Source organism: Canis lupus, chromosome 9 (assembly GCF_048164855.1).
Source record: "Canis lupus baileyi chromosome 9, mCanLup2.hap1, whole genome shotgun sequence".
NCBI classification, from domain to species: domain Eukaryota; kingdom Metazoa; phylum Chordata; class Mammalia; order Carnivora; family Canidae; genus Canis; species Canis lupus.
This window is the reverse complement of record NC_132846.1, coordinates 56,855,596-56,872,681: the sequence shown is the minus strand read 5'-3', so window position 1 is coordinate 56,872,681 and position 17,086 is coordinate 56,855,596. Positions and strand designations below refer to the sequence as shown.

At 33.5% G+C, this 17,086-nt stretch overlaps 1 long non-coding RNA gene across 1 annotated transcript; it reads right to left on the bottom strand.

Annotated features, from left to right (window-relative positions):
* Positions 1 to 350: 350 nt before the first annotated feature.
* Positions 351 to 15,809, bottom strand: LOC140639467 (uncharacterized). The gene is made up of 3 exons (XR_012036182.1): positions 15,677 to 15,809; positions 14,595 to 14,665; positions 351 to 512 (listed from the first exon to the last, which is right to left on the bottom strand). It is a non-coding gene; the product is annotated as an uncharacterized lncRNA (long non-coding RNA).
* Between the last annotated feature and the right edge of the window lie 1,277 nt (positions 15,810 to 17,086).

Below are 17,086 nucleotides of genomic sequence, written 5' to 3'. Positions count from 1 at the left end.
TATTTTACATTGAAGATGCCAATGTAATTGCAGGAAAAAATATCAGCTTTCCCAGCCTATATTTGTATATAAACTTCATTGCCTATGGCCTATGGCTGCTAATTATTGAATCATGAAATAGAGAAATCAAACTGGGGAGTCAGTGGTTCTGAACACATCAATTTTCCTTTGTCTTTCTCTTCCTTCATTAGCTAAGAATTTTTCATGTTGTTGCTTGAATTATCTAAGTATTTTCTTAAAGTTCCACTTCACTTTGAGAATATCATACTGACAACTAAATGGCAGTTTAGGAAAGGAAAAAATAATGCAGGAAAAATTACAATAGATACAAGATTTTTTTTGTAAGATTTTATTTGTTTATTCATTAGGGACACGGAGAGGCAGAGACAAAGACAGAGGGGGAAGCAGGCTCCATGCAGGGAGCCTGATTTGGGACTCTATCTCGGGTCCAGGATCACGCCCTGAACTGAAGGCAGCCACTCAACCTCTGAGCCACCCAGCATCTCCAGTAGCTTCAATATATAAATAGGGAGAGAGATGATAGATCAATAGACACAGAGATAGATATCACTATATATACCTTTGAAAAATACAATGTATTTATACCACTGTAAAATACAGTATATTTGAAGGAATGTTATAATTTATTATCTTCTTTCCTTTGATACTGTCATTTCTATCTCATTAACCCAAACTGATTTTACTATAGTTGTAATCACTCTGAGACCTGAATAATAATTTTCAGAAACCAATGGACCTTGGATATATATCTTCATTATTTGTGACTAAATAGCATATTGATATTCCCACATCTTCTATAGATTTGCTCTTGTTAGCAATTGTTGCAGACACCTTGCAATCAATGCAAATAAAACCATCATTATTTCAAATAAAACTCTGGTTTTATAATTTTTAATCTGTGTCATTTCTACAGGGCCACATGTACGCACAAATAAACATGCATTTACATATAAATGAATAAAGGGACAATTATATATACCTACACATACATTAACTTAAATATTTATTTGTGTACTGAAAAAATAACTAAACATTGGGGTTCATTATCTTTTCAAATTAGTGTTTTCATTCTCTTTGATTATGTGAAATTTCTATTTTTAATTTTTTGAGGAACCTCTACACTGTTTTCCATTGTGATATTATAAAGAACAGGATCTTGCCATTGTGACAACATGAATGCACCTGGAAAGTATCATGTTACAGGAACTGTCAGACAAAGACAAATATCATATAATTTCTCTAGTATGCAAAACCTAAAAACACAAAACAAATGAACCAACAAAAACAGAGAAATAGATTCACAGAAATACAGAAATAGATTCAACATTCAACAGAAATAGATTCACAAATACAGAGAACAAACTGGTGGTTACCAGAGGGAAGGTGGGTGGGAGAATGGATGAAAGAGATGAAGGGAATTAAGAGGTCCAAACTTCCAGTTATACCATAAATTTAATAGCTACAAAAAGTTCAGAATAGGGAATACAGTCAATAATATTGTAATTACGTTGTGTGGTGACAGAAGGTTACTACAATTACAGTGAGCATTGCATGTGTAGAATTGTTGATTCATTGTGTTGCAAATATGAAACTTCTATAACACTGTCAACTATACATCAATAAAAAATTTAAAAAGGAAAAAATAAATTAAAAAATAAAAAATAAAAGTAGACAACTAACACTTATATGGCCTTATATATAAGAGTTAAACATTTTAAAGCAATCAAATGAGGTGGCAAGGAAAAAAGGGACAACCACTGTTATATATAGCAATAATCCAATTTCAGTTAATAATAATTTATCAAGAAAATAATTAATCAATTAATAATATCAACACAATATATAATGTATTTTTAGCGAACTCATTATGTAGTCAGCCATGCATTCCATTAGCTTTCTAAGAATCAATCCTTTAGATGTTAAAAATATAGCTATTTAGTTGAAAAATAATTGGCCAGATTGAGATTATTGAATACATTCAAAAAATTTCCTTGCATTATGGAATAAATAAACAGTTTATAGACAAAGACCTCCCATCCATACAGATGATATACTTCTTTTTTTTTTTTCAGATGGTATACTTCTTGAAGCAAAATTAGTTTCTTTTTAAAAATTCAGGAAACTAAATATATTATTTTTATTAACATATATTTCCATTATTATTTACTAACATCAACATAAATCTAACTGATTTGTCATTACTCTTGATGTGTTATAGGAGCCATCAGTCTATGTCTTGGGGTCTATGGTAATGTCACACTTTAAGTGAATTGCCTTTTGTCCTTTCAAATTTAATATGTACGATGTAATATGTATTTTCTATATCACTTTTCCCAGTGAAGTGATGATCAAAAAAAATTTTTTTTTAATTTTATTTTATTAAGCAATCTCTACACTCAACCTGGAGCTCAAACTTACAACCCCAAGACCAAGAGTTGCATGCTCTACTAAGTCAGTCAGGCACCCCAACAATCAAATTTCATGGTAAATACTGCAAAACATATAGATTGCACGCGGCCTTCTATCTTCTGTTCATATAAACAGATGAGCTGATACTGTCTTCCCTAGTTACTGTTCCCATTCTTGTTGAAGCACCGTTTAATTGTGCATAAAATGCCATAAATGCACTCCAGAAAATAAATATCTTCAAGAAAAATGAAAAATACTTTAATAGAATATATAATATATATTATAAGGATATATATATATACATGTATATATATCTCAACAGAATTGTACACAATTCCTACTTCGATTGTGAGGATTTGTAATAGGTGTCCATATTGAAAATATTTTAAAGCCAGTTAATATTTATCAGCATTAAAAGTCCCTCTCCTTCAATGATTAACAAACATTTGTTAAATGAATATATGAATACATGTTAAGAAATTCACAAGAATATTCCTTATTAGATTTTAAGCCCAATGGAACAAGAAATATTTCTCTTGTTCACTCATTGAATAACATAATGTCAGCACTTGGTAGGATTTAGAGAATAAATACATTAATGAATAAATTAGGTTCAGCATTTTTAACCTATTATTATTATTTTTAAGGATTTTATGTATTTATTGAGAGACACATGGAGAGAGGCAGAGACATGGGCAGAGGGAGAAGCAGGCTCCCTATGGGGAACCCAATGCAGGACTGGATCCCTGGACTCCAGGATTGCTACCTGAACCAAAGGCAGACACTCAACCACTGAGCCACACAGGCACCCTTAATATGCCTATTATTGAATATGTCTGCAAATTAATGAGACTACTTAAAAAGACAGCAAAGAAGCTATGCACCTAATATTCAAGTAGCAATATCTCCAATACTCATACAGTTTCCTAAAAGAAATACTGACATATAATTGATGCTCAATAAATGTTGAATCTAATCATTCCCCTCACCAGATATGCATTTGTTTCACTGGTAAAGCTATTTTTTCTTTCATAATATTCTGTCTCTTTTCTTTGGAATAATTTGATTTCTTTATGTGATTTTTACAAAATACAAAAATTTTATTAATGTTAGACATCTATCTATTTTTCCATCTGTATCTATCTATCTATCTATCTATCTACCTATCATCTCTAAAATGTCATTATAAGTTCTTGTCTGGAAAATACTTTATTGCATCTTCATGGTATATATTACAATCTGGCAAAATCACTGAGGTAAGTAGACCAGACTTAATATAATTCATTGAGATTTACTGTATTTTTAAAAAATTTAGTCACATGAAATACTATAATTCTAATATTCATACAGTTTGAGAAGTAGAATTGCCTACATTTCACATTGGAATAATAGCATTAACTGAGACAAAATTTTAGGGAAGGATAAATATAAACAGAAAAAAGAAATGTGAAAAGCAGCCTTTTAAAAATATGTGTACAGGTGTGTACACACAATTGTGCCCACTCTTCTGTATTTCAGAAAATTGCTTCTGAGGTCTCACATAGATAAGTAAACCAATTACATATGCCATGATCTATGTGTAGGCAGATTTTACATTCATAATGAAAATCTCACTATACAAATTTGAAAAAACAAATGTAATGTTATTACATTTGGAAGTATTTAACTGATATTATATAAAATTATTAGAAAGTGTTGGCTATTCAAGAGGAAAAGCCACTGGTACTCAAAATACTAATGACTAGTTGATTCAACATCTGAGCAATATTTATGCTCTATCTTTCCAAATTAAAGAAAAGTGACAGAGAAAAATAGAGTGATATTTACAAATCCTTAAAAAAGGTCATCCTTACGAGATTTGTTAGTTATATTCTTGTGATTTATTACAACAATATAAAGTAAGCTTTAAAAATTTCAAAATTGTGAAGCTTCTTTCAAATTATGGTAAGTATCCCCTTTCCTGCTCATCATCTAACTTTGTCTCTTGGTAATGTCAAGTGGGTTGAAGTTTGCTTTATTTTTCACCAAGTGTTCTTCTGAAGTTGATTTTTTAAATAACTGTTTAATCCTCATGGTAGGACACTAAGGATATGTCTTCACTCAAAAGAAAAAGAAAATTTGACTCAGAGGATCCTGATTTTCCATTTATTTTATCTACTGAATATAATCATTTAACATGTAATTAAATCAAATGTAGTCATTGAAAAAGTGACTAAACATAATGTCTACATAAATCAAGGACACTTTGCCAGATACATAGCCTCATTTGGGGCACAAGGACCTTGAGTAAAATGTTCAAGTCTGAGAGAAAAAATAAGGAAAATTAACCATGAGCTAATCCATTAAACAACATGATTTCAGGGATAAATTACAGGAGTTGACTAAGAATCCATTAAAATATATTTGCCAGAATCGGATTACATGTTGGATAGATTTATTTATAGACTATTTATTCAAAGTGTACTAAAAATTAGAAATGCAAAATGCCGGTAAATTTAGTTTGTACCATTGATACGACATCGCAAAGAAATTGCTAGTAATTCTCCAGGCAGGAACACATGAGGATGGTCTCTTGTCCTACTTTTATGACATATATGCCTAGATGAGCTCTTCGTCATTCTTCCCTTAATGGATTTTATGACTTTAGCTTTAAAGAATCCCCTTATAGTTTGCTAGCAGCATAATTACTCCTTTACTAATCTTCCTCTGTCATGTTTGCATATCTTTATTAAGTAAAGTTTCCATTCTTTTAAAGCTTTTTTTTTTTTTTTTTGACCAAAAGTTTTACTATTGAAACTTTGCTTTACCTATAGGTAACGAATTTTCTTTAAAAGTGAAGTCATGGGCAACCTGGGTGGCTCAGCAGTTTAACTCTACCTTCAGCCAAGGGTATGATCCTGGAGACTCAGGATCGAGTCCCACATCCAGCTCCCTGCATGGAGCCTGCTTCTCCCTCTGCCTGTGTCTCTGACTCTTTCTCTCTCTTTCTCTCTCTCTCTGTCTCTCATAAATAAATAAAATCTTTAAAAAGTAAAAAAAAAATAAAATAAAATAAAAGTGAAGTCCCACATGATATCTTTTCTCTGACATCTGCAATCTACTGTAAGTTGTGTTATGAATCTATGGCAATTTGGCGATTTTTAATGTTCTTTTTCCTCTCTTGCTGAATTTATTTTCTTTCAATTGTGGACATCTACAAATTTTCATTATTCCACAGCCTATTCTATTCCTGACATTAATTCTAGATATAATGGGTGCAGCTATTTATTTCCTTTTAGAAGATTAATGATTTTGGCAGAAATAACACATCAGGACAATGGTACTGGAAACACCAAAATCTCGATTTCCATACTTTAACAAATACAAAGGACATCATTTTTACTCATTCAATGTTCATAGTGAGCCTGTGTGATATATACAATTATTCTCCAGTTTTCAAATGAGACACTGAGGCTTAGCTTTCATGAATTTCTCACAATAACACAGCTAGAAAGTTGAAGAGGTGGGGTTTGATCCCAGGAAGCCAGAGCTCATGTTCTTAAGCACTGTGCAATGCCTGCCCTCTCAGTTAAAAAATTAATTCACTTCAAAAGGAACTTTCATTAAGCAAATTTATCATTCATAAATATCTGCTTATAATGTTGCAACATTATTTTATAAGAAATATTTGCGGGGATCCCTGGGTGGCGCAGCGGTTTGGCGCCTGCCTTTGGCCCAGGGCGCGATCCTGGAGACCCGGGATCGAATCCCACATCAGGCTCCCGGTGCATGGAGCCTGCTTCTCCCTCTGCCTGTGTCTCTGCCTCTCTCTCTCTCTCTGTGACTATCATAAATAAATAAAAAAAATAAAATAAAATAAAATAAAATAAAAAAAATAATAAATAAAAATAAAAAAAAGAAATATTTGCCAACAACCATATATGCAGAAATGATTTCTTTAAATCGTAGGCATTTTCAAGGACATGTAAAAAACAAAACTACCACAAGCTTAGAGGCTCAAACCAACCACAGTTATTTTTCACATTTTCCATGAGTCAGGAGTTCAGGTACAATTTACGTCAAAATCCTCACAAAGCTGCAGTCAAGGTGTTAGCTGGGCTCCATACTCACCTAGAGGCTCAGTTGGGAAAGCCTGCTTCCTAGTTCCCTCAAGTTGTCAGCAAAATTTATCCCCTCGCAATTATGGGACTAGAGTCTCCACATTTTTGCTAGCTGCTAGCTCTTCTCTGCTGCCTCTGTTCCTTGCCGCGTGTCCCTCTCCATAGACAGCTCACAACATGACTGCTTGCTCCTCTGAGACCAGCAGAAGAGAGTCTCTATGCTAAGAGTCTTACAGAATCCAAAATAATAACAGGGGTGACATTCCATCACCTTTGCCACATATTCTGTTGCTTGGAAGCAACTTCCTGGCCACATTCCCAAGTAAAGAGATTACACAAGTTCCTAGACACCAGGGAGTCAAAAGTCATTGTGGGAGTCCTCTCAGGGTCTATACACCACATCATTACAGTCCTCTTAAATATTAATACCAAATCTACCCATGGTTTAAATTAGGGTGAAGAATTTTTGGGATAGTCACCCCATTCCATGATACCTTTTGAATTTGAGTGACTAGCTGCAAACATTCTGGCCTTCGTCAGAGAGGGTAACAGTATAACTTTTGAATATTAGTGTGTATTAAGTAAAGGATTGATCAGATTAGATTTCCCTAAATCTTGCTCCTCTAAGTCTCAAGCTCCCGTCCCCCAGTTCATCCAATGAGGAGGACATTTCCTCCTGAAGTTCTGTTCCTCTGTTAGTCTTCGGAGTGGCAGAGCTAAAGGGAATAACAATTACAGTCACTTCTTGGAGTGTTGGAAACAAAGAGCTGTAAGTGGAATATAGTTCAGCTTTGATTACTTTATTGATGGTTGCTCAGTGATCGACCTACACATAATTGATCTGGGGAGCCCCACAGTACTCAGCCTTTGCATCCAATTGAGATTTTAGTGAACAACATCTAGTGTATTGAGTGTGACTTGATGGAAAAAAGAAAAGATCCTTCTTGAAATTGCCCCCTATCAAATATGAACCAGTTCACAATGCAACTTACATTATTTTTCATGCCATCCACTTTTAACCATGCCACTATCCACAGGGCTCTGACTGTTTTAGATTTAACTTCCAGATACATAATTTTTCAATTTATAACAGTTTAAGAAGCTCTTACAAGTTGAGGATGAAGAGAGTTTATAAAAGTATTAGCTATTGAGGGGCGCCTGGGTGGTTCAGTGGTTGAATGTCTGCCTTCAGCTCAGGGTGTGATCCCGGAGTCCTGGGACACAGAGTACCATATCGGGCTCTCCTCGAGGAGCCTGCTTCTCCCTCTGCCTATGTCTCTGGCTCTCTCTGCATCTCTCATGAATAAATAAATAAAATCTTTCTTAAAAAGTATTAGCTATTGAGGTACTGCCAATTAAAAATATTGTCACAAAATATAGATCATGTGGAAGTGTACACACAACAAAGAGAATAAAAAATTCTGCATTTAAATAAGTTATATTTCTTTGAAAAGGAAACGAGTGCAGGTACATAAGAGTATGGAATTCAGGGCAGTTAAAAAATACTAATGTGCTTGTACTATGCTCATACATTTAATGCTTAATATATTATTAACGACAGCTCCAGGCAAAAGTTTTACTCTAAAGACTGGAAAGGCTATTTTGTGCACCAAAATACCCAGTGAATAAGTTGGCTTTGTGCACTCATATGCTCAATCTCAGATTGGCACAACATTTTTAAAAACATGATACTACTTCAGGTGTGTGGTAAAGATCTAAAATTGGTCTTCAATGTGGTTGGTCTTCAGTCTGTGGTCCCAGTGGTATTCTTGATGGCAAAGGAGAAAAAGAGCAGATCTATGTGCTCTGTGTTTCACAAAGGGTTCACTCATCTCATTAGATCTGCAAAATAAGTCTAGAGAGCTATTTATTTGCTTTCTATTTCAAAAACAGGGGAAAATAACTGGAGGCAGTCAAAATTTGAAAATATAACTCAGGGTTCATAATTCTTGCCACGATATGTATTTTCAGAAAAAAAATACAAATTACAGTGGTTATCACCCAATAGATTTCAAATATCATCTCTCAGTAGTATGTCAGAGCATGTGGCACAATAAGGATGCTTGACATATTGGAATCCTACACAGTTGAATTAAAATCGTAGTTTCACAATTTATTTGGCAAATTAGTACTGTTACTTGACATCTCTGTATCTTAAATGCCTCCTCTGCCAAGTGACTAATAGAATATCTATAACACAACATTGATGCATTTAATGAGACAGATTATATTTACATAATTCATATGATTAGTCCAATTGTGATTGGAAGATACACTTCTACAATGGTGTGCTTCTATTAGAGCACCATTTAAGCCAGATTTATATCAGTTCAGTAACTAGAAGTTTTCCCCTACAAAAATATTGCCCTTAGCTGGAACAATATTTATACTTTTTGATAGATTTAGTCTCAGGAAGATCTAACATGATGTTCCACTTCTGGAGATTTAGAGAATGACACCTGTTTCTGTGATGCATGTCTTCTTTATTCTGAAGATCAGCAGCCCCTTATTTGGGGAGTAAGAGGCTCAAACTGTGGAAACTGAGTCCTTCCTTTAGATGGAAGTAAAGAAATAACATCTTTTCTATGGTATCAAGAAAAAGGAATTTGTGAATATTGGTACTCTTGGTGATTACTGGTTCAGTCTTGTGAAGAAAATGGCCATGGATAAAAATGGGTAGGGCAGCAGGAAATAATAGCTCCTCACAATGTCAATATTATAATCTCCTAAACCTGTGAATACATTACCTGGTATACCAAAGAATTACAGTATAATTAATGTAAGGCTCTTCATATAGTGAGATTACTCTGGGGTTGTTTGTTTTTTTTTTTTTTTTCAAGATTCTATTTATTTATTTATGAGAGAGAGAGAGAGAGAGAGAGAGGCAGAGACACAGGCAGAGGGAGAAGCAGGCTTCCTGCAGGGACCCCGATGTGGGACTCAATCCCAGGACACCGGGATCATGCCCTGAGGTGAAGGCAAATGCTCAACCACTGAGCCACCAGGCATCCCACTCTGGGTTGTTCTGTAGACCCCTCCCCAAAGTCCTTAAAAGAAAGTGGTAGGAGACTGAGAGTCAGAAAGAGAGGCTTAAATATACTCCCAGGCTGGCTTTGAATATGGAGAAAGGGGCCCTAAGTCAAGGAATAGAGATGGCTCATACAACCTATAAAAGGCAAGGAATGGATTCTCCTTCAAAGCCTCTAGAAAGTTCTATTGTTTTCTTGAAATTACTTAAGTGGAACCGCAGATAGGCTCTATTCAAGAAAGTAGCTCTGTTACCTCAATCAAAAAGTGGACATTCAGTAAACATTTGTGAAAATTAATAGTAGACATTGTAGAAATATAAACACTGGATATCTTAGAAGTATCAATAAACAATTATCACTTATCCTGAGGCTGATGAAGGGGAGGCCTATAAATCTCCCAACACTTTCTGCTGTCCACAGTTACTGCCCTGGACTTGAGAGGTAAGAGAAATTATCAAAAGAAGCAAAAGATAAAAGAAAAAAATATATTGTTCTTGTCTCTCAGGACCACATCGCATATTAATTGGATAGTGTACAAAAGAAAACTCACTATTTTATTCTACTTCCAGATCTAAAGTATGTAATCTAACTTGAATCCCATAAAACAAAAAAGTATATATGTAAATACATAAACGTATAAGAACACACCTCATGCATGTGTGTGTGTATATATATAAATATATATATTTAAGATATACATATACACATATATTTTGATATTTTATTAAAATAGCAACCTTCTGGGGTACCTGGATCGCTCAGTCAGTTAAGCATCTGCTTTCAGTTGGAGTTTTGATCCTGAGGTCCTGGGATCCAGGCCTATGACAGGTTCCCTGCTCAATGGGGAGTCTGCTTTCCTTCTATCTCTCCCTTTGCCACTCCCCTTGGCTTATTCTCTCTCTCTCCAATAAATAAATAAAATCTTTAAAAAAATAGCAACCTACTCTTATTTTGAGTAGTGTTAAATCTTAAACATCTATATAAATGTTAGAAAAATCACTGAAATGTAATAATAAACACTATATTTTAATACAGTACTCAACTATAAAATATTTGAATCAATTTCAATTTTACATACTAGCTTTGTGACTTTGAGCAAGAAATAAACTCTCATCAAATCTCATTTTTAAAAATGTATTCAATATATTTTATAGACATCGACCTTGAGATGAGAACTATTATATATTGATGAGATATAATAAATGTACCATAAATGTTAAAAAATAAAGAAAAAAAGAGAAAGGAAGAAAAGAAAGAATAATAGATCCCTACACTTAATAAATCACTAATTTCAGAAAAAGTTGTATACCTCTGTAATAATAATATGATGTATCAAATATTTTTTTTTAAAAAATCCATCAACACAGTGCTATGAAAAGTAGATGAAAGATCAAATGGGTCTATAATAGTAAGTACATACTCAAGAGAAGAATGACACACCAGTTCATTTTTAAGATTTGTAATTCACCTGACACAGAATAGAAGAAGCAGCAATTAAAGAATAAAAAAAATATGTAGGGACACCTCCATGGCACCGTCAGTGAGGTGTCCAACTCTTGGTTTGGACTCAGGTAATGATCTCAGGATCCTGAGATCCAGCCCCACCCGGGGCAGGGAGTCTACTTATGACTCTCCCTCCCTCTACTCCTACCCCCTGCACACTCTCTGTCTGAAATAAATAAATCAATCTTTAAAAAAAAAGCAAAAAAAAAAAAAAAAAGTAAATGTTTATTAAATATCATCATATATTTATGAGCATAGAGACAGGACACAAGATGGACAGTAACAGGAAAAAAAGGGTGATTCCTTGCTTTTGGAATTAAAATAAAAATAGTACCAACATTCCAGGTTTGTTAAAGAGTAAAATTAAATAGATGTTATCTTGTTTCATTGATTATATCTACCCTGGCAGATGTGAAGTGGTATCTCAAAGTAACTTTGATTTACGTTTCCCTAATGGTTAATGATTTTTAAATACCTTTTCATGCACTTATTGATCATTCATATATTTCTTTGGAAAAATAGCTATTCAAATACTTTGCTCGTTTTTAAATTGGATTGTTTTGTATTTCTATGGTTGAATTCTAAGGGTTCTTTATATATCCCGGATCCTAGATGCTTATCAGACATAAGATTTTAGTCGTTTTGTTTTGTTTTTTTTGTTTTGTTTTGTTTTTATTCTCTAGTTTTCTTTTCACTTTCCTGATAGTATCTTTGGACACACACAAAAAAAATTGTACTATGATAAAGTTGAATTTATACATTTCTTTCTATTTTCCTTATATTTTTGGTATCATATCTAAAAATCTATTGTCTATCCTAAAGTCACAGATGACTTATCTTATATTTTCTTCCATGAGTTTTATAGTTTTAACTGCTTCATTTAGCCCTCATCCATATTGAGTTAATTTGTATCCACTATGTGAAATAGGGACCCAAGGTTAATCTTTACATGTAGATTTCTAATAATCCTTTATTTGTAGTAAATCAACGATGAAAAGACTTTTCTTTCCCTGTGGAATGTTCTTGGCACACTTTTCTAAAATCAAATGTCCACAGATACATGTGTCTATTTCTAGGTTCCCGATTTAATTGTATTGTTCTGTATGTGCATATTATGGCAATACCACATGTCTCAATAACCATGGTTTTGTGGTAAACTTTGAAATAGGGTATTTTAAGTTCTCTATATTTGTTTTTTTTTTTTTTCAAGATTGTTTCAACTATCCTGGGAAACTTACTAATCCATATGAATTTTAAAATCAGCTTATATATTTTTTCTACAAAAGTCATTACAATTTTGATAGAAATTATGTTGAATATATATATCAATTTGGACAATATATCCATATATTGTGTATTAAATCTTCCAATCCCAAAACACAGATGTCTTTCTATTTATTTTGATCTTCTTTAGCTCAACAATATTCTGTATATTTTATAGTACGCATCTTACACTTAGGATAAATTGATTCCTAAGTATTTTTATTATCTTTGATAATATGCTGAATGAAATTATTTTCTTAATTCTATATTTAGCTGTTCATTATGACTGTATAGCCACAGAGGAGGAGGGTTTTCAGTTTTTAATCATTAAATATGATGTTGCCAGTGGGTTAACCATTAGTGCCCTTTATCATGTAGCAGAATTTAACCTCTATTTTAAATTTGCTGAGTGTTTTTATCATGATAGGATGTTGTTTTTTTTTAAAGATTTTATTTATTTATTCATGAGACACACAGAAAGAGAGGGGCAGAGACATAGGCAGATGGAGAAGCAGGCTCCATGCAGGGAACCCAATGGAGGACTCAATCTTGGAACTCCAGGATCACGCCCTGAGCCTAAGGCAGACACTCAACCACTGAACCACCCAGGTGTCCTGAATGTTTATGTTTTTCAAATGAGTTTTATGCATCTATTGAAATGGTCAAGTGTCTTTCTTTTTGTTCTTTATTTTAACATAGCTCGTTACATTATAGACTATCTATTAATTTTTATATATAGTCCCAGCCTTATATTTCTGAAATACATCCGATTTGGGCATGGTATACAATCCTTTTTATATGCGGTTGGATTTAATTTGCTAGTATTTGGTCAAAAAGTTTTGCACTTATATTCATAAGTTATATTGTTCTGCAGCTTCTTTTCATATAATATCATTATTGAGTTTTGGTATCATGGTTATACTGGTCTCATGAGATGAGTTAGGAATTATTCTCTTCCATTTTTTAAAAGAGTTTGTAAAGGATTGGTGCAAATTCTTCTTTAAATGTTAATAGAATTCACAAGTGAAGCCTCTCCTGAGCTTTTGGTGATGATGGTGGTGGGAGGGGTGTTCTGATGTTTATAAATCACTAATGCAGTTTCTTTACTTGTTATGAATCTATCCAGATTTTCTATTTCTTTTTAACTCATTGGTAGTCAGTGTCTTTCTAGGAGTTTGCTCATTTTAAGAAGGTATTTCATTTGTTGTCCTATAAGTGTTCATGGTACACACCTAAAGTCCTTTTGTTGTTTTAATTTTTGTGTGGTGGATATTGATGCTGTCGCTTGCATTTTTAATTTTCATAGTTTGAATCTTCTCTATTTTTTCTTGGTCAGTCTAAATAAAATTGGCCAATTTTGTGGATATTTACAAAGAACTAACTTTTGACCAATGTATTGCTATCCTTTACTGTCAGTTGACTTGGCTTTTAGTTTGCTGCTCCTTCTCCTGTACTCAAGTCTACTGTTGATTGCTATAGTGATTTTTTTAATTTTAATTATTGTGTGTCTTATATTTTAGTTGTTTAGACATGGCTGCATTTAGCTCTTTAAACATACTTTTTTAAATAGCTGACTAAAGTCTTTGTCTAGCTATTCCACCATGACTTCCTCAGGGCAAGTTTCTATTTATTCTTCCCTATCCCCTCAGGGTTTGTTTTTGTGACTGCTTATTGTAGTTGTTCTTTTTAGTAACTTTTAGGACTAATTCAAGAAACTATGTGTTCCTTGTCATGCATGGCCACTGAGGTTTCTGCATGGTTAGCTTAGGGATCAGCTAATAATTAAACAGAGATTTCCTTAAATATCTGAAATCCGTAAGCCTCTCCATCTTTGTGAGATGTGCATGCTATGGCACATTTTCAATGCTCAGTAAGGCCATTTACCACACTTCCTTGGCTTTTTAATTCCTGCCATGCAGAGTTTCAAGATCATTTGAAAGTGAATGGTTAGGGCTTTTTCAGGTATTCCTTAAGCATATACACAGCTCCACAAATATACATGGCATTTTAAGCTCCCAGATACATGTCAGAGTTTTTCAAAGGTTCTATGATGATTGCTATGGATTGAATTGTGTTCCAAAAAAACTCATATGTTAAAGTCCTAAACCCCTGTGTGAGTATGTCTGGAGAGAGGGTCTTTGGGAGGTAATTAAGATTAAATGAGGTCAGAAATGTAGGACTCTAATTTGATAGGACTTTGACCTTGTAAGCGGAAGAGAAAGAAAAATTTCTATATCTCTCCCTCCTATGTGAGGACACAATAGGTTACCTTCTGCAAGCCAGGAAGAGAGGCTCTCACCAGAAACCAGCACCCAGATCTCAGTCTTCAAGTCTCTAGAACTGTAAGAAATAAACTTCTGTTATTTAACCACATCCAGTCTATAGTATTTTGTTATGGCAACATCTTATTCTTCATCTTTTTCTTTTATGCTTTTGAGCAATTGGGCCAATTTCTAGCCTTTATCTGTGCATTTGTAACATTAAAACACTCCCCCACAAATATCTTCAACAAATGCACCCCAGAAGAAGATTTTATTTAGTACTGCATGAGTTTGAGTGAAGTCTAATAAAAAGTTGTTTAAGTGGGATATTTCCACACAAGTCAAATATGCCTTTTTTTTTTTTTTTTTTTTTTTTTCAGAATGAGAATTTTTGAGAAAGCTGAAGCTCCATCCTGTTCCTTTGGAACCAGGAATGTTGATTACTACTTTGCAAGTCCATTCCTGGACTGGAGAGCAGGGAACAGAACTAGAGCAAGTTAAAAATACCATAAATCTCAGTGTTAATATCAATATTCAGGAATTTTTTTTAAATGTTGCTGTAATTTCTTATTAATTTTCAGAGTTCTGAAAAAGTTAATTCTGACAATTTTGGACTTTTTTCATTATTTTTTTACAGGGTCAAATTCTTAGAGGTCCTTACACCATCACTTTTGCTTATAAAATTCTATTATTTCATTTTTAACATGCTCTCAATATATTAAAATCTATAATTCTAGCTTCTTCATTATAACTGGAAATCTAACAATACTATGCCCATATGATCAAAAGTTCAAGGAAAACATGGCAATTAGCTGGGCCCTGCTTTTCCTGACTATGTTATCCCCTCTATTGCCTGTTAACCATGTCTCTCCAGCCCCCTTTTTGCTATTCAAATGGTCCCTGCAGGATTTGAACAATCACCTATGGTAAATTATTACTGTACTATACTATGTGATATTAAAATAAACTCAATTTTCTAGAAAAAATTAAATTTCTCAATGCACAGCTGTGTTGAGGGGCCCATAGTTGGTGTTGTAAATTAAAAACATGCAATTATGACCTACTGAATAAGGAGGTACAAGCCACCTACCTGGACTCAGCAGGTAGTTCCTTCAGCATACAAGAGCCCTCTGGGGAAGTGAAAGCTCAGAGTCATTTTGATTGAAAGTTCTGTGTCAGTACACTCACATAAAAGAAGTGAAGCCACAAGATGTATTACTTACAGATCCTAGAAATAGACTGGGGGTGGAGAAGGGGTGCAATGAGGTGGAGGAAGGACAGCCCTCTGTCCCAGATCACAGTGAGCAGGAGAGAGAGCAGGATAGCAAATACCTATTAAAAGGTGGTTGTGGCGGAGGTCAGTAACTTTTTGCAGGCTCAACACTAAGTGGTTATTTTAAAAAGTGCCCTGGGGAAAGCAAAGTGGGAATTTATGACAGGAATCCTAAACTCAGGGCCTTATCTAAAAGTCCAGACTCTGGGTGTGAGCAGAGTTCTCATGCTGTAAAATACCTAGGCAGCAACTCAAACTAGTGGTTTTCTCATCAGAAAGGAATTCTCCCTTTCAAATATTATAGGGAATGTGAAAACATATTTAGCTATGTATGTAAATTTGCCTAAAGGTAAGGGATAGTATCTTAAAGTTCCTTTTCTCTTTTTTTTAACAATCTGACTCTCACGCAGGTTTATAACCCAAATTTGAGTAATCCATGTCATTTGGAAAAATTTAACCAAATAATTTAATTTAAAATGATTCTAGATTTGTAATGTCTCCAGACAGTCAAATGATAGCAAAAAATCTTGTTCAGAGTAACTCAACTTTAGCATATGTGTGCCATATTTCTGTTCTGTAAAAAATATGACCTCATAGTCAAAAATCACAAATCAGCTAAGGAAATAAGGCAACATGATTTGCAGCTAATAAAACAAAATTGATATCAGAATTTTAGTTAAAATGTTTATGATATTTTAATTATGAGAAGATTTAAAGTAATAGGGTGAATATATTTACAGAAATGAGGTGTGAACATCTAAGAAATAAAAATATCTAGATTTTAAAATAAAAAATGGAAAATAAATTTGATTCTAAATTCCTAAATAAAGCAGAAATATAAATATATGTACAAACATATACCCTCTGATATATATATATGATATATATATCATATATATATATGAAAGTGGATGGGAAACAGAAAAAGTATTGATTACATTAAAATGATTAATGAAATGGGATTTAAATTTAAAGAATATAACAGATTTCAGGAAGAAAGAAAACAACGTGGAAAGTATGATAGGAGCTTATGAAGCATGGAAGTTCAAGACAATAAGATAAATCCACATCAAATCAGAGTTTTAAAAAATACAAATCAGAGTTTTAAAAATAGTTTCAAAATATTGAAGAAACAATATTTAAAGAACTATGAACTCAGAAATTTTCAGAATTGTTGAGAAACCTAATTCCCAGACCTAGCAACCTAAGCAGATCAATACAAATAAT